Genomic DNA, 17,245 nt, shown 5'->3' on the forward strand with positions numbered 1-17,245 from the left:
CTTTAATCCATAGTCCTTTTTAATCGATTGTGAAACAAAATCTAAACGACATAATAAAAAGTCAACCGCACCACGGATTCCCAGACAGTCTCACACACTGGTACTAGCGAGGCCTTAAGCTGTGTAACTTCTGCGTTCTGACGAGAGATGGCACATTCAGCTTAGAATGGCCATTGACGTTAAATGCTTTAATCCATAGTCCTATTTAATCTATTGTGAAACAAAATCTAAACGACATAATAAAAAATCAACCGCACCACGGATTCCCAGACAGTCTCCCACACTGGTATTAGCGAGGCCTTAAGCTGTGTATTTTCTGCGATCTGACGAGAGCAGGCACATTCAGCTTAGAATGGCCATTGACATTAAATGCTTTAATCCATAGTCCTTTTTAATCGATTGTGAAACAAAATCTAAACGACATAATAAAAAGTCAACCGCACCACGGATTCCCAGACAGTCTCCCACACTGGTACTAGCGAGGCCTTAAGCTGTGTAACTTCTGCGATCTGACGAGAGCAGGCACATTCAGCTTAGAATGGCCATTGATATTAATTGCTTTAATCCATAGTCCTTTTTAATCGATTGTGAAACAAAATCTAAACGACATAATAAAAAGTCAACAGCACCACGGATTCCCAGACAGTCTCCCACACTGGTACTAGCGAGGCCTTAAGCTGTGTAACTTCTGCGAATTGACGAGAGCAGGGACATTCAGCTTAGAATGGCCATTGACATTAAATGCTTTAATCCATAGTCCTTTTTAATCGATTGTGAAACAAAATCTAAACGACATAATAAAAAGTCAACCGCACCACGGATTCCCAGACAGTCTCCCACACTGGTACTAGGGAGGCGTTAAGCTGGGTAACTTCTGCGTTCTGACGAGAGCAGGCACATTCAGCTTAGAATGGCTATTGACGTTAAATGCTTTAATCCATAGTCCTATTTAATCTATTGTGAAACATAATCTAAACGACATAATAAAAAGTCAACCGCACCACGGATTCCCAGACAGTCTCCCACACTGGTACTTGCGAGGCCTTAAGCTGTGTAACTTCTGCGATCTGACGAGAGCAGTCACATTCAGCTTAGAATGGCCATTGACATTAAATGCTTTAATCCATAGTCCTTTTTAATCTATTGTGAAAAAAAAAAATCTAAACGACATAATAAAAAGTCAACCGCACCACGGATTCCCAGACAGTCTCCCACACTGGTACTAGCGAGGGCTTAAGCTGTGTAACTTCTGCGATCTGACAAGAGCAGGCACATTCAGCTTAGAATGGCCATTGACATTAAATGCTTTAATCCATAGTCCTTTTTAATCGATTGTGAAACAAAATCTAAACGACATAATAAAAAGTCAACCGCACCACGCATTCCCAGACAGTCTCCCACACTGGTACTAGCAAGGCCTTAAGCTGTGTAACTTCTGCGATCTGACGAGAGCAGGCACATTCAGCTTAGAATGGCCATTGACATTAAATGCTTTAATCCATAGTCCTTTTTAATCGATTGTGAAACAAAATCTAAACGACATAATAAAAACTCAACCGCACCATGGATTCCCAGACAATCTCCCACACTGGTACTAGCGAGGGCTTAAGCTGTGTAATTTCTGCGATCTGACGAGAGCAGGCACATTCAGCTTAGAATGGACATTGACATTAAAAGCCTTAATCCATAGTCCTATTTAATCTATTGTGAAACAAAATCTAAACAACATAATAAAAAGTCAACCCCACCACGGATTCCCAGACAGTCTCCCACACTGGTACTAGCGAGGACTTAAGCTGTGTAACTTCTGCGATCTGACGAGAGCAGGCACATTCAGCTTAGAATGGCCATTGACATTAAATGCTTTAATCCATAGTCCTTTTTTAATCGATTGTGAAACAAAATCTAAACGACATAATAAAAAGTCAACAGCTCCACGGATTCCCAGACAGTCTCCCACACTGGTACTAGCGAGGCCTTAAGCTGTATAACTTCTGCGATCTGACGAGAGCAGGGACATTCAGCTTAGAATGGCCATTGACATTAAATGCTTTAATCCATAGTCCTATTTAATCTATTGTGAAACAAAATCTAAACGACATAATAAAAAGTCAACCGCACCACGGATTCCCAGACAGTCTCCCACACTGGTACTAGCGAGGCCTTAAGCTGTGTCATTTCTGCGATCTGACGAGAGCAGGCACATTCAGCTTAGAATGGCCATTGACATTAAATGCTTTAATCCATAGTCCTTTTTAATCGATTGTGAAACAAAATCTAAACGACATAATAAAAAGTCAACCGCACCACAGATTCCCAGACAGTCTACCACACTGGTACTAGCGAGGCCTTAAGCTGTGTAACTTCTGCGATCTGACGAGAGCAGGCACATTCAGCTTAGAATGGCCATTGACATTAAATGCTTTAATCCATAGTCCTTTTTAATCGATTGTGAAACAAAATCTAAACGACATAATAAAAAGTCAACCGCACCAAGGATTCCCAGACAGTCTCCCACACTTGTACTAGCGAGGCCTTAAGCTGTGTAACTTCTGCGATCTGACGAGAGCAGGCACATTCAGCTTAGAATGGCCATTGACTTTAAATGCTTTAATCCATAGTCCTTTTTAATCGATTGTGAAACAAAATCTAAACGACATAATAAAAAGTCAACCGCACCACGGATTCCCAGACAGTCTCCCACACTGGTACTAGCGAGGCCTTAAGCTGTGTAACTTCTGCGATCTGACGAGAGCAGGGACATTCAGCTTAGAATGGCCATTGACATTAAATGCTTTAATCCATAGTCCTTTTTAATCGATTGTGAAACAAAATCTAAACGACATAATAAAAATTCATCCACTCCACGGATTCCCAGACAGTCTCCCACACTGGTACTAGCGAGGCCTTAAGCTGTGTAACTTCTGCGATCTGACGAGAGCAGGCACATTCAGCTTAGAATGGCCATTGACGTTAAATGCTTTAATCCATAGTCCTATTTAATCTATTGTGAAACAAAATCTAAACGACATAATAAAAAGTCAACCGCACCACGGATTCCCAGACAGTCACCCACACTGGTACTAGCGATGAGTTAAGCTGTGTAACGTCTGCAATCTAACGAGAGCAGGCACATTCAGCTTAGAATGGCCATTGACATTAAATGCTTTAATCCATAGTCCTTTTTAATCGATTGTGAAACAAAATCTAAACGACATAATAAAAAGTCAACCGCACCACGGATTCCCAGACAGTCTCCCACACTGGTAGTAGCGAGGCCTTAAGCTGTGTAACTTCTGCGATCTGACGAGAGCAGGCACATTCAGCTTAGAATGGCCATTGACATTAAAAGCCTTAATCCATAGTCCTATTTAATCTATTGTGAAACAAAATCTAAACAACATAATAAAAAGTCAACCGCACCACGGATTCCCAGACAGTCTCCCACACTGGTACTAGCGAGGACTTAAGCTATGTAACTTCTGCGTTCTGACGAGAGCAGGCACATTCAGCTTAGAATGGCCATTGACGTTAAATGCTTTAATCCATAGTCCTTTTTAATCGATTGTGAAACAAAATCTAAACGACATAATAAAAATTCAACCGCACCACGGATTCCCAGACAGTCTCCAACGCTGGTACTAGCGAGGCCTTAAGCTGTGTAACTTCTGCGATCTAACGAGAGCAGGCACATTCAGCTTAGAATGGCCATTGACATTAAAAGCCTTAATCCATAGTCCTATTTAATCTATTGTGAAACAAAATCTAAACAACATAATTAAAACTCAACCGCACCACGGATTCCCAGACAGTCTCACACACTGGTACTAGCGAGGCCTTAAGCTGTGTAACTTCTGCGACCTGACGAGAGCAGGGACATTCAGCTTAGAATGGCCATTGACATTAAATGCTTTAATCCATAGTCCTTTTTAATCGATTGTGAAACAAAATCTAAACGACATAATAAAAATTCAACCGCACCACGGATTCCCAGACAGTCTCCAACGCTGGTACTAGCGAGGCCTTAAGCTGTGTAACTTCTGCGTTCTGATGAGAGCAGGCACATTCAGCTTAGAATGGCCATTGACATTAAATGCTTTAATCCATAGTCCTATTTAATCTATTGTGAAACAAAATCTAAACGACATAATAAAAAGTCAACCGCACCACGGATTCCCAGACAGTCTCCCACACTGGTACTAGCGAGGCCTTAAGCTGTGTAACTTCTGCAATCTGATGAGGGCAGGCACATTCAGCTTAGAATGGCCATTGACATTAAATGCTTTAATCCATAGTCCTCTTTAATCGATTGTGAAACAAAATCTAAACGACATAATAAAAAGTCAACCGCACCACGGATTCCCAGACATTCTCCCACACTGGTACTAGCGAGGCCTTAAGCTGTGTAACTTCTGCGATCTGACGAGAGCAGGCACATTCGGCTTAGAATGGCCATTGACAATAAATGCTTTAATCCATAGTCCTTTTTAATCGATTGTGAAACAAAATCTAAACTACATAATAAAAATTCAACCGCACCACGGATTCCCAGACAGTCTCCCACACTGGTACTAGCAAGGCCTTAAGCTGTGTAACTTCTGCGATCTGACGAGAGCAGGCACATTCAGCTTAGAATGGCCATTGACATTAAATGCTTTAATCCATAGTCCTTTTTAATTGATTGTGAAACAAAATCTAAACGACATAATAAAAAGTCAACCGCACCTCGGATTCCCAGACAGTCTCCCACACTGGTACTAGCGAGGCCTTAAGCTGTGTAATTTCTGCGTTCCGACGAGAGCAGGGACATTCAGCTTAGAATAGCCATTGACGTTAAATGCTTTAATCCATAGTCCTATTTAATCTATTGTGAAACAAAATCTAAACGACATAATAAAAAGTCAACCGCACCACGGATTCCCAGACAGTCTCCCACACTGGTACTAGCGAGGCCTTAAGCTGTGTAACTTCTGCGATCTGACGAGAGCAGGCACATTCAGCTTAGAATGGCCATTGACATTAAATGCTTTAATCCATAGTCCTTTTTAATCGATTGTGAAACAAAATCTAAACGACATAATAAAAAGTCAACCACACCACGGATTCCCAGACAGTCTCCCACACTGGTACTAGCGAGGCCTTAAGCTGTGTAACTTCTGCGATCTGACGAGAGCAGGCACATTCAGCTTAGAATGGCCATTGACATTAAAAGCCTTAATCCATAGTCCTATTTAATCTATTGTGAAACAAAATCTAAACAACATAATTAAAAGTCAACCGCACCACCGATTCCCAGACAGTCTCACACACTGGTACTAGCGAGGCCTTAAGCTGTGTAACTTCTGCGATCTGACGAGAGCAGGGACATTCAGCTTAGAATGGCCATTGGCATTAAATGCTTTAATCCATAGTCCTTTTTAATCGATTGTGAAACAAAATCTAAACGACATAATAAAAATTCAACCGCACCACGGATTCCCAGACAGTCTCCAACGCTGGTACTAGCGAGGCCTTAAGCTGTGTAACTTCTGCGTTCTGACGAGAGCAGGCACATTCAGCTTAGAATGGCCATTGACATTAAATGCTTTAATCCATAGTCCTATTTAATCTATTGTGAAACAAAATCTAAACGACATAATAAAAAGTCAACCGCACCACGGATTCCCAGACAGTCTCCCACACTGGTACTAGCGAGGACTTAAGCTGTGTAACTTCTGCGATCTGACGAGAGCAGGCACATTCAGCTTAGAATGGCCATTGACATTAAATGTTTTAATCCATAGTCCTCTTTAATCGATTGTGAAACAAAATCTAAACGACATAATAAAAAGTCAACCGCACCACGGATTCCCAGACAGTCTCCCACACTGGTACTAGCGAGGCCTTAAGCTGTGTAACTTCTGCGATCTGACGAGAGCAGGCACATTCGGCTTAGAATGGCCATTGACAATAAATGCTTTAATCCATAGTCCTTTTTAATCGATTGTGAAACAAAATCTAAACAACATAATAAAAAGTCAACCGCACCACGGATTCCCAGACAGTCTCCCACACTGGTACTAGCGAGGCGTTAAGCTGTGTAACTTCTGCAATCTAACGAGAGCAGGCACATTCAGCTTAGAATGGCCATTGACATTAAATGCTTTAATCCATAGTCCTTTTTAATCGATTGTGAAACAAAATCTAAACGACATAATAAAAAGTCAACCGCACCTCGGATTCCCAGACAGTCTCCCACACTGGTACTAGCGAGGCCTTAAGCTGTGTAATTTCTGCGTTCCGACGAGAGCAGGGACATTCAGCTTAGAATAGCCATTGACGTTAAATGCTTTAATCCATAGTCCTATTTAATCTATTGTGAAACAAAATCTAAACGACATAATAAAAAGTCAACCGCACCACGGATTCCCAGACAGTCTCCCACACTGGTACTAGCGAGGCCTTAAGCTGTGTAACTTCTGCGATCTGACGAGAGCAGGCACATTCAGCTTAGAATGGCCATTGACATTAAATGCTTTAATCCATAGTCCTTTTTAATCGATTGTGAAACAAAATCTAAACGACATAATAAAAAGTCAACCACACCACGGATTCCCAGACAGTCTCCCACACTGGTACTAGCGAGGCCTTAAGCTGTGTAACTTCTGCGATCTGACGAGAGCAGGCACATTCGGCTTAGAATGGCCATTGACAATAAATGCTTTAATCCATAGTCCTTTTTAATCGATTGTGAAACAAAATCTAAACTACATAATAAAAATTCAACCGCACCACGGATTCCCAGACAGTCTCCCACACTGGTACTAGCAAGGCCTTAAGCTGTGTAACTTCTGCGATCTGACGAGAGCAGGCACATTCAGCTTAGAATGGCCATTGACATTAAATGCTTTAATCCATAGTCCTTTTTAATTGATTGTGAAACAAAATCTAAACGACATAATAAAAAGTCAACCGCACCTCGGATTCCCAGACAGTCTCCCACACTGGTACTAGCGAGGCCTTAAGCTGTGTAATTTCTGCGTTCCGACGAGAGCAGGGACATTCAGCTTAGAATAGCCATTGACGTTAAATGCTTTAATCCATAGTCCTATTTAATCTATTGTGAAACAAAATCTAAACGACATAATAAAAAGTCAACCGCACCACGGATTCCCAGACAGTCTCCCACACTGGTACTAGCGAGGCCTTAAGCTGTGTAACTTCTGCGATCTGACGAGAGCAGGCACATTCAGCTTAGAATGGCCATTGACATTAAATGCTTTAATCCATAGTCCTTTTTAATCGATTGTGAAACAAAATCTAAACGACATAATAAAAAGTCAACCACACCACGGATTCCCAGACAGTCTCCCACACTGGTACTAGCGAGGCCTTAAGCTGTGTAACTTCTGCGATCTGACGAGAGCAGGCACATTCAGCTTAGAATGGCCATTGACATTAAAAGCCTTAATCCATAGTCCTATTTAATCTATTGTGAAACAAAATCTAAACAACATAATTAAAAGTCAACCGCACCACCGATTCCCAGACAGTCTCACACACTGGTACTAGCGAGGCCTTAAGCTGTGTAACTTCTGCGATCTGACGAGAGCAGGGACATTCAGCTTAGAATGGTCATTGGCATTAAATGCTTTAATCCATAGTCCTTTTTAATCGATTGTGAAACAAAATCTAAACGACATAATAAAAATTCAACCGCACCACGGATTCCCAGACAGTCTCCAACGCTGGTACTAGCGAGGCCTTAAGCTGTGTAACTTCTGCGATCTGACGAGAGCAGGCACATTCAGCTTAGAATGGCCATTGACATTAAATGTTTTAATCCATAGTCCTCTTTAATCGATTGTGAAACAAAATCTAAACGACATAATAAAAAGTCAACCGCACCACGGATTCCCAGACAGTCTCCCACACTGGTACTAGCGAGGCCTTAAGCTGTGTAACTTCTGCGATCTGACGAGAGCAGGCACATTCGGCTTAGAATGGCCATTGACAATAAATGCTTTAATCCATAGTCCTTTTTAATCGATTGTGAAACAAAATCTAAACAACATAATAAAAAGTCAACCGCACCACGGATTCCCAGACAGTCTCCCACACTGGTACTAGCGAGGCGTTAAGCTGTGTAACTTCTGCAATCTAACGAGAGCAGGCACATTCAGCTTAGAATGGCCATTGACATTAAATGCTTTAATCCATAGTCCTTTTTAATCGATTGTGAAACAAAATCTAAACGACATAATAAAAAGTCAACCGCACCTCGGATTCCCAGACAGTCTCCCACACTGGTACTAGCGAGGCCTTAAGCTGTGTAATTTCTGCGTTCCGACGAGAGCAGGGACATTCAGCTTAGAATAGCCATTGACGTTAAATGCTTTAATCCATAGTCCTATTTAATCTATTGTGAAACAAAATCTAAACGACATAATAAAAAGTCAACCGCACCACGGATTCCCAGACAGTCTCCCACACTGGTACTAGCGAGGCCTTAAGCTGTGTAACTTCTGCGATCTGACGAGAGCAGGCACATTCAGCTTAGAATGGCCATTGACATTAAATGCTTTAATCCATAGTCCTTTTTAATCGATTGTGAAACAAAATCTAAACGACATAATAAAAAGTCAACCACACCACGGATTCCCAGACAGTCTCCCACACTGGTACTAGCGAGGCCTTAAGCTGTGTAACTTCTGCGATCTGACGAGAGCAGGCACATTCAGCTTAGAATGGCCATTGACATTAAAAGCCTTAATCCATAGTCCTATTTAATCTATTGTGAAACAAAATCTAAACAACATAATTAAAAGTCAACCGCACCACCGATTCCCAGACAGTCTCACACACTGGTACTAGCGAGGCCTTAAGCTGTGTAACTTCTGCGATCTGACGAGAGCAGGGACATTCAGCTTAGAATGGCCATTGGCATTAAATGCTTTAATCCATAGTCCTTTTTAATCGATTGTGAAACAAAATCTAAACGACATAATAAAAATTCAACCGCACCACGGATTCCCAGACAGTCTCCAACGCTGGTACTAGCGAGGCCTTAAGCTGTGTAACTTCTGCGTTCTGACGAGAGCAGGCACATTCAGCTTAGAATGGCCATTGACATTAAATGCTTTAATCCATAGTCCTATTTAATCTATTGTGAAACAAAATCTAAACGACATAATAAAAAGTCAACCGCACCACGGATTCCCAGACAGTCTCCCACACTGGTACTAGCGAGGACTTAAGCTGTGTAACTTCTGCGATCTGACGAGAGCAGGCACATTCAGCTTAGAATGGCCATTGACATTAAATGTTTTAATCCATAGTCCTCTTTAATCGATTGTGAAACAAAATCTAAACGACATAATAAAAAGTCAACCGCACCACGGATTCCCAGACAGTCTCCCACACTGGTACTAGCGAGGCCTTAAGCTGTGTAACTTCTGCGATCTGACGAGAGCAGGCACATTCGGCTTAGAATGGCCATTGACAATAAATGCTTTAATCCATAGTCCTTTTTAATCGATTGTGAAACAAAATCTAAACAACATAATAAAAAGTCAACCGCACCACGGATTCCCAGACAGTCTCCCACACTGGTACTAGCGAGGCGTTAAGCTGTGTAACTTCTGCAATCTAACGAGAGCAGGCACATTCAGCTTAGAATGGCCATTGACATTAAATGCTTTAATCCATAGTCCTTTTTAATCGATTGTGAAACAAAATCTAAACGACATAATAAAAAGTCAACCGCACCACGGATTCCCAGATAGTCTCCCACACTGGTACTAACGAGGCCTTAAGCTGCGTAACTTCTGCGATCTGACGAGAGCAGGCACATTCAGCTTAGAATGGCCATTGCCATTAAAAGCCTTAATCCATAGTCCTATTTAATCTATTGTGAAACAAAATCTAAACAACATAATAAAAAGTCAACCGCACCACGGATTCCCAGACAGTCTCCCACACTGGTATTAGCGAGGCCTTAAGCTGTGTAACTTCTGCGATCTGACGAGAGCAGGCACATTCAGCTTAGAATGGCCACTGACATTAAAAGCCTTAATCCATAGTCCTATTTAATCTATTGTGAAACAAAATCTAAACAACATAATAAAAAGTCAACCGCACCACGGATTCCCAGACAGTCTCCCACACTGGTACTAGCGAGGCCTTAAGCTGTGTAACTTCTGCGTTCTGACAAGAGCAGGCACATTCAGCTTAGAATGGCCATTGACATTAAATGCTTTAATCCATAGTCCTATTTAATCTATTGTGAAACAAAATCTAAACGACATAATAAAAAGTAAACCGCACCACGGATTCCCAGACAGTCTCCCACACTGGTACTAGCAAGGACTTAAGCTGTGTAACTTCTGCGATCTGACGAGAGCAGGTACATTCAGCTTAGAATGGACATTGACATTAAATGCTTTAATCCATAGTCCTTTTTAATTGATTGTGAAACAAAATCTAAACGACATAATAAAAAGTCAACCGCACCTCGGATTCCCAGACAGTCTCCCACACTGGTACTAGCGAGGCCTTAAGCTGTGTAATTTCTGCGTTCTGACGAGAGCAGGGACATTCAGCTTAGAATGGCCATTGACGTTAAATGCTTTAATCCATAGTCCTATTTAATCTATTGTGAAACAAAATCTAAACGACATAATAAAAAGTCAACCGCACCACGGATTCCCAGACAGTCTCCCACACTGGTACTAGCGAGGCCTTAAGCTGTGTAACTTCTGCGATCTGACGAGAGCAGGCACATTCAGCTTAGAATGGCCATTGACATTAAATGCTTTAATCCATAGTCCTTTTTAATCGATTGTGAAACAAAATCTAAACGACATAATAAAAAGTCAACCGCACCACGGATTTACAGACAGTCTCCCACACTGGTACTAGCGAGGCCTTAAGCTGTGTAACTTCTGCGATCTGACGAGAGCAGGCACATTCAGCTTAGAATGGCCATTGACATTAAATGCTTTAATCCATAGTCCTTTTTAATCGATTGTGAAACAAAATCTAAACGACATAATAAAAAGGCAACCGCACCACGGATTCCCAGACAGTCTCCCACAATGGTACTAGCGAGGCCTTAAGCTGTGTAACTTCTGCGATCTGACGAGAGCAGGGACATTCAGCTCAGAATGGCCATTGACGTTAAATGCTTTAATCCATAGTCCTATTTAATCTATTGTGAAACAAAATCTAAACGACATAATAAAAAGTCAACCGCACCACGGATTCCCAGACAGTCTCCCACACTGGTACTAGCGAGGCCTTAAGCTGTGTAACTTCTGCGATCTGACGAGAGCAGGCACATTCAGCTTAGAATGGCCTTTGACATTAAATGCTTTAATCCATAGTCCTTTTTAATCGATTGTGAAACAAAATCTAAACGACATAATAAAAAGTCAACCGCACCACGGATTCCCAGACAGTCTCCCACACTGGTACTAGCGAGGCCTTAAGCTGTGTAACTTCTGCGATCTGACGAGAGCAGGGACATTCAGCTTAGAATGGCCATTGTCATTAAATGCTTTAATCCATAGTCCTTTTTAATCGATTGTGAAACAAAATCTAAACGACATAATAAAAAGTCAACCGCACCACGGATTCCCAGACAGTCTCCCACACTGGTACTAGCGAGGCCTTAAGCTGTGTAACTTCTGCGGTCTGACGAGAGCAGGTACATTCAGCTTAGAATGGCCATTGACATTAAATGCTTTAATCCATAGTCCTTTTTAATCGATTGTGAAACAAAATCTAAACAACATAATAAAAAGTCAACCGCACCACGGATTCCCAGACAGTCTCCCACACTGGTACTAGCAAGGCCTTAAGCTGTGTAACTTCTGCGATCTGACGAGAGCAGGGACATTCAGCTTAGAATGGCCATTGCCATTAAATGCTTTAATCCATAGTCCTTTTTAATCGATTGTGAAACAAAATCTAAACGACATAATAAAAATTCAACCGCACCACAGATTCCCAGACAGTCTCCCACACTGGTACTAGCGAGGCCTTAAGCTGTGTAACTTCTGCGATCTGACGAGAGCAGGGACATTCAGCTTAGAATGGCCATTGACACTAAATGCTTTAATACATAGTCCTTTTTAATCGATTGTGAAAAAAAATCTAAACGACATAATAAAAAGTCAACCGCACCTCGGATTCCCAGACAGTCTCCCACACTGGTACTAGCGAGTCCTTAAGCTGTGTAACTTCTGCGATCTGACGAGAGCAGGGACATTCAGCTTAGAATGGTGATTGACATTAAATGCTTTAATCCATAGTCCTTTTTAATCGATTGTGAAACAAAATCTAAACGACATAATAAAAATTCAACCGCACCACGGATTCCCAGACAGTCTCCCACACTGGTACTAGCGAGGCCTTAAGCTGTGTAACTTCTGCGATCTGACGAGAGCAGGCACATTCAGCTTAGAATGGCCATTGACATTAAATGCTTTAATCCATAGTCCTTTTTAATCGATTGTGAAACAAAATCTAAACAACATAATAAAAAGTCAACCGCACCACGGATTCCCAGACAGTCTCCCACACAGGTACTAGCGAGGCCTTAAGCTGTGTAACTTCTGCGATCTACGAGAGCAGGCACATTCAGCTTAGAATGGCCATTGACATTAAAAGCCTTAATCCATAGTCCTATTTAATCTATTGTGAAACAAAATCTAAACAACATAGTAAAAAGTCAACCGCACCACTTATTCCCAGACAGTCTCCCACACTGGTACTAGCGAGGCCTTAAGCTGTGTAACTTCTGCGATCTGACGAGAGCAGGCACATTCAGCTTAGAATGGCCATTGACATTAAATACTTTAATCCATAGTCCTTTTTAATCGATTGTGAAACAAAATCTAAACGACATAATAAAAAGTCAACCGCACCACGGATTCCCAGACAGTCTCCCACACTGGTACTAGCGAGGCGTTAAGCTGTGTAACTTCTGCGATCTAACGAGAGCAGGCACATTCAGCTTAGAATGGCCATTAACAATAAAAGCCTTAATCCATAGTCCTATTTAATCTATTGTGAAACAAAATCTAAACAACATAATAAAAAGTCAACCGCACCACGGATTCCCAGACAGTCTCCCACACTGGTACTAGCGAGGCGTTAAGCTGTGTAACTTCTGCGATCTAACAAGAGCAGGGACATTCAGCTTAGAATGGCCATTGACATTAAAGGCTTTAATCCATAGTCCTTTTTAATCGATTGTGAAACAAAATCTAAACGACACAATAAAAATTCAACCGCACCACGGATTCCCAGACAGTCTCCCACACTGGTACTAGCGAGGCCTTAAGCTGCGTAACTTCTGCGATCTGACGAGAGCAGGCACATTCAGCTTAGAATGGCCATTGACATTAAATCCTTTAATCCATAGTCCTATTTAATCTATTGTGAAACAAAATCTAAACAACATAATAAAAAGTCAACCGCACCACGGATTCCCAGACAGTCTCCCACACTGGTACTAGCGAGGCCTTAAGCTGTGTAACTTCTGCGATCTAAAGAGAGCAGGCACATTCAGCTTAGAATGGCCATTGACATTAAATGCTTTAATCCATAGTACTTTTTAATCGATTGTGAAACAAAATCTAAACGACATAATAAAAAGTCAACCGCACCACGGATTCCCAGACAGTCTCCCACACTGGTACTAGCGAGGCCTTAAGCTGTGTAACTTCTGCGATCTGACGAGATCAGGGACATTCAGCTTAGAATGGCCATTGACATTAAATGCTTTAATCCATAGTCCTTTTTAATCGATTGTGAAACAAAATCTAAACGACATAATAAAAAGTCAACCGCACCACGGATTCCCAGACAGTCTCCCACACTGGTACTAGCGAGTCCTTAAGCTGTGTAACTTCTGCGATCTGACGAGAGCAGGCACATTCAGCTTAGAATGGCCATTGACGTTAAATGCTTTAATCCATAGTCCTATTTAATCTATTGTGAAACAAAATCTAAACGACTTAATAAAAAGTCAACCGCAACACGGATTCCCAGACAGTCTCCCACACTTGTACTAGCGAGGCGTTAAGCTGTGTAACTTCTGCGATCTAACGAGAGCAGGCACATTCAGCTTAGAATAGCCATTGACATTAAATGCTTTAATCCATAGTCCTTTTTAATCGATTGTGAAACAAAATCTAAATTACATAATAAAAAGTCAACCGCACCACGGATTCCCAGACAGTCTCCCACACTGGTACTAGCGAGGCCTTAAACTGTGTAACTTCTGCGATCTGACGAGAGCAGGCACATTCAGCTTAGAATGGCCATTAACATTAAAAGCCTTAATCCATAGTCCTATTTAATCTATTGTGAAACAAAATCTAAACGACATAATAAAAAGGCAACCGCACCACGGATTCCCAGACAGTCTCCCACACTGGTACTAGCGAGGCGTTAAGCTGTGTAACTTCTGCGATCTAACAAGAGCAGGGACATTCAGCTTAGAATGACCATTGACATTAAAGGATTTAATCCATAGTCCTTTTTAATCGATTGTGAAACAAAATCTAAACGACACAATAAAAATTCAACCGCACCACGGATTCCCAGACAGTCTCCCACACTGGTACTAGCGAGGCCTTAAGCTGTGTAACTTCTGCGTTCTGACCAGAGCAGGCACATTCAGCTTAGAATGGCCATTGACGTTAAATGCTTTAATCCATAGTCCTATTTAATCTATTGTGAAACAAAATCTAAACGACATAATCAAAAGTCAACCACACCACGGATTCCCAGACAGTCTCCCACACTGGTACTAGCGAGGCCTTAAGCTGTGTAACTTCTGCGATCTGACGAGAGCAGGCACATTCAGTTTAGAATGGCCATTGACATCAAATGCTTTAATCCATAGTACTTTTTAATCGATTGTGAAACAAAATCTAAACGACATAATAAAAAGTCAACCGCACCACGGATTCCCAGACAGTCTCCCACACTGGTACTAGCGAGGCCTTAAGCTGTGTAACTTCTGCGATCTGACGAGAGCAGGGACATTCAGCTTAGAATGGCCATTGACGTTAAATGCGTTAATCCATAGTCCTTTTTAATCGATTGTGAAACAAAATCTAAACGACATAATAAAAAGTCAACCGCACCACGGATTCCCAGACAGTCTCCCACACTGGTACTAGCGAGTCCTTAAGCTGTGTAACTTCTGCGATCTGACGAGAGCAGGCACATTCAGCTTAGAATGGCCATTGACGTTAAATGCTTTAATCCATAGTCCTATTTAATCTATTGTGAAACAAAATCTAAACGACTTAATAAAAAGTCAACCGCACCACGGATTCCCAGACAGTCTCCCACACTGGTACTAGCGAGGCCTTAAGCTGTGTAACTTCTGCGATCTGACGAGAGCAGGCACATTCAGCTTAGAATGGCCATTGACATTAAATGCTTTAATCCATAGTCCTTTTTAATCGATTGTGAAACAAAATCTAAACGACATAATAAAAAGTCAACCGCACCACGTATTCCCAGACAGTCTCCCACACTGGTACTAGCGAGGCCTTAAGCTGTGTGACTTCTGCGATCTGACGAGAGCAGGCACATTCAGTTTAGAATGGCCATTAACATTAAAAGCCTTAATCCATAGTCCTATTTAATCTATTGTGAAACAAAATCTAAACGACATAATAAAAATTCAACCGCACCACGGATTCCCAGACAGTCTCCCACACTGGTACTAGCGAGGCCTTAAGCTGTGTAACTTCTGCGTTCTGACCAGAGCAGGCACATTCAGCTTAGAATGGCCATTGACGTTAAATGCTTTAATCCATAGTCCTATTTAATCTATTGTGAAACAAAATCTAAACGACATAATCAAAAGTCAACCACACCACGGATTCCCAGACAGTCTCCCACACTGGAACTAGCGAGGCCTTAAGCTGTGTAACTTCTGCGATCTGACGAGAGCAGGGACATTCAGCTTAGAATGGCCATTGACATTAAGTGCTTTAATCCATAGTCCTTTTTAATCGATTGTGAAACAAAATCTAAACGACATAATAAAAAGTCAACCGCACCACGGATTCCCAGACAGTCTCCCACACTGGTACTAGCGAATCCTTAAGATGTGTAACTTCTGCGATCTGACGAGAGCAGGCACATTCAGCTTAGAATGGCCATTGACGTTAAATGCTTTAATCCATAGTCCTATTTAATCGATTGTGAAACAAAATCTAAACGACTTAATAAAAAGTCAACCGCACCACGGATTCCCAGACAGTCTCCCACACTGGTACTAGCGAGGCCTTAAGCTGTGTAACTTCTGCGATCTGACGAGAGCAGGCACATTCAGCTTAGAATGGCCATTGACATTAAATGCTTTAATCCATAGTCCTTTTTAATCGATTGTGAAACAAAATCTAAACGACATAATAAAAAGTCAACCGTACCATGGATTCCCAGACAGTCTCCCACACTGGTACTAGCGAGGCCTTAAGCTGTGTAACTTCTGCGATCTGACGAGAGCAGGCACATTCAGCTTAGAATGGCCATTGACATTAAATGCTTTAATCAATAGTCCTATTTAATCTATTGTGAAACAAAATCTAAACAACATAATAAAAAGGCAACCGCACCACGGATTCCCAGACAGTCTCCCACACTGGTACTAGCGAGGCCTTAAGCTGTGTAACTTCTGCGATCTGACGAGAGCAGGCACACTCAGCTTAGAATGGCCATTGACATTAAAAGCCTTAATCCATAGTCCTATTTAATCTATTGTGAAACAAAATCTAAACAACATAATAAAAAGTCAACCGCACCACGGATTCCCAGACAGTCTCCCACACTCGTACTAGCGAGGCCTTAAGCTGTGTAACTTCTGCGATCTGACGAGAGCAGGCACATTCAGCTTAGAATTGCCATTGACGTTAAATGCTTTAATCCATAGTCCTATTTAATCTATTGTGAAACAAAATCTAAACAACATAATAAAAAGTCAACCGCACCACGGATTCCCAGACAGTCTCCCACACTGGTACTAGCGAGGCGTTAAGCTGTGTAACTTCTGCGATCTAACGAGAGCAGGCACATTCAGCTTAGAATGGCCATTGACATTAAATGCTTTAATCCATAGTCCTTTTTAATCGATTGTGAAACAAAATCTAAACGACATAATAAAAAGTAAACCGCACCACGGATTCCCAGACAGTCTCCCACACTGGTACTAGCGAGGCCTTAAGCTGTGTAACTT

General features: G+C 41.7%; 27 pseudogenes; all 27 read right to left on the reverse strand.

Moving 5' to 3' along the window:
- Nucleotides 1-245: 245 nt before the first annotated feature.
- On the reverse strand, nt 246-364 carry LOC142724609 (5S ribosomal RNA; annotated as a pseudogene).
- Nucleotides 365-431: 67 nt separating this feature from the next.
- LOC142724440 (5S ribosomal RNA) lies at nt 432-550 on the reverse strand (annotated as a pseudogene).
- Nucleotides 551-617: 67 nt separating this feature from the next.
- Nucleotides 618-736, reverse strand: LOC142724529 (5S ribosomal RNA; annotated as a pseudogene).
- A 67-nt stretch (nt 737-803) lies between these two features.
- On the reverse strand, nt 804-922 carry LOC142724678 (5S ribosomal RNA; annotated as a pseudogene).
- A 67-nt stretch (nt 923-989) lies between these two features.
- Nucleotides 990-1,108, reverse strand: LOC142724516 (5S ribosomal RNA; annotated as a pseudogene).
- A 70-nt stretch (nt 1,109-1,178) lies between these two features.
- Nucleotides 1,179-1,297, reverse strand: LOC142724604 (5S ribosomal RNA; annotated as a pseudogene).
- A 439-nt stretch (nt 1,298-1,736) lies between these two features.
- On the reverse strand, nt 1,737-1,855 carry LOC142724608 (5S ribosomal RNA; annotated as a pseudogene).
- A 68-nt stretch (nt 1,856-1,923) lies between these two features.
- Nucleotides 1,924-2,042, reverse strand: LOC142724700 (5S ribosomal RNA; annotated as a pseudogene).
- Nucleotides 2,043-2,109: 67 nt separating this feature from the next.
- On the reverse strand, nt 2,110-2,228 carry LOC142724416 (5S ribosomal RNA; annotated as a pseudogene).
- Nucleotides 2,229-2,295: 67 nt separating this feature from the next.
- LOC142724494 (5S ribosomal RNA) lies at nt 2,296-2,414 on the reverse strand (annotated as a pseudogene).
- Nucleotides 2,415-2,481: 67 nt separating this feature from the next.
- Nucleotides 2,482-2,600, reverse strand: LOC142724568 (5S ribosomal RNA; annotated as a pseudogene).
- A 67-nt stretch (nt 2,601-2,667) lies between these two features.
- On the reverse strand, nt 2,668-2,786 carry LOC142724716 (5S ribosomal RNA; annotated as a pseudogene).
- Nucleotides 2,787-3,970: 1,184 nt separating this feature from the next.
- Nucleotides 3,971-4,087, reverse strand: LOC142724673 (5S ribosomal RNA; annotated as a pseudogene).
- Nucleotides 4,088-4,713: 626 nt separating this feature from the next.
- Nucleotides 4,714-4,832, reverse strand: LOC142724453 (5S ribosomal RNA; annotated as a pseudogene).
- A 68-nt stretch (nt 4,833-4,900) lies between these two features.
- LOC142724640 (5S ribosomal RNA) lies at nt 4,901-5,017 on the reverse strand (annotated as a pseudogene).
- Nucleotides 5,018-6,388: 1,371 nt separating this feature from the next.
- On the reverse strand, nt 6,389-6,505 carry LOC142724641 (5S ribosomal RNA; annotated as a pseudogene).
- Nucleotides 6,506-7,132: 627 nt separating this feature from the next.
- On the reverse strand, nt 7,133-7,249 carry LOC142724642 (5S ribosomal RNA; annotated as a pseudogene).
- A 1,185-nt stretch (nt 7,250-8,434) lies between these two features.
- Nucleotides 8,435-8,551, reverse strand: LOC142724644 (5S ribosomal RNA; annotated as a pseudogene).
- A 1,185-nt stretch (nt 8,552-9,736) lies between these two features.
- Nucleotides 9,737-9,854, reverse strand: LOC142724629 (5S ribosomal RNA; annotated as a pseudogene).
- A 626-nt stretch (nt 9,855-10,480) lies between these two features.
- LOC142724630 (5S ribosomal RNA) lies at nt 10,481-10,597 on the reverse strand (annotated as a pseudogene).
- A 69-nt stretch (nt 10,598-10,666) lies between these two features.
- Nucleotides 10,667-10,783, reverse strand: LOC142724645 (5S ribosomal RNA; annotated as a pseudogene).
- Nucleotides 10,784-11,038: 255 nt separating this feature from the next.
- Nucleotides 11,039-11,156, reverse strand: LOC142724681 (5S ribosomal RNA; annotated as a pseudogene).
- A 440-nt stretch (nt 11,157-11,596) lies between these two features.
- Nucleotides 11,597-11,713, reverse strand: LOC142724628 (5S ribosomal RNA; annotated as a pseudogene).
- A 1,557-nt stretch (nt 11,714-13,270) lies between these two features.
- Nucleotides 13,271-13,386, reverse strand: LOC142724657 (5S ribosomal RNA; annotated as a pseudogene).
- Nucleotides 13,387-14,943: 1,557 nt separating this feature from the next.
- On the reverse strand, nt 14,944-15,060 carry LOC142724679 (5S ribosomal RNA; annotated as a pseudogene).
- A 255-nt stretch (nt 15,061-15,315) lies between these two features.
- Nucleotides 15,316-15,432, reverse strand: LOC142724646 (5S ribosomal RNA; annotated as a pseudogene).
- An 813-nt stretch (nt 15,433-16,245) lies between these two features.
- Nucleotides 16,246-16,362, reverse strand: LOC142724648 (5S ribosomal RNA; annotated as a pseudogene).
- Nucleotides 16,363-17,245: the final 883 nt, after the last annotated feature.

This window comes from Rhinoderma darwinii, unplaced genomic scaffold, assembly GCF_050947455.1.
Source record: "Rhinoderma darwinii isolate aRhiDar2 unplaced genomic scaffold, aRhiDar2.hap1 Scaffold_585, whole genome shotgun sequence".
Classification (NCBI taxonomy): domain Eukaryota; kingdom Metazoa; phylum Chordata; class Amphibia; order Anura; family Rhinodermatidae; genus Rhinoderma; species Rhinoderma darwinii.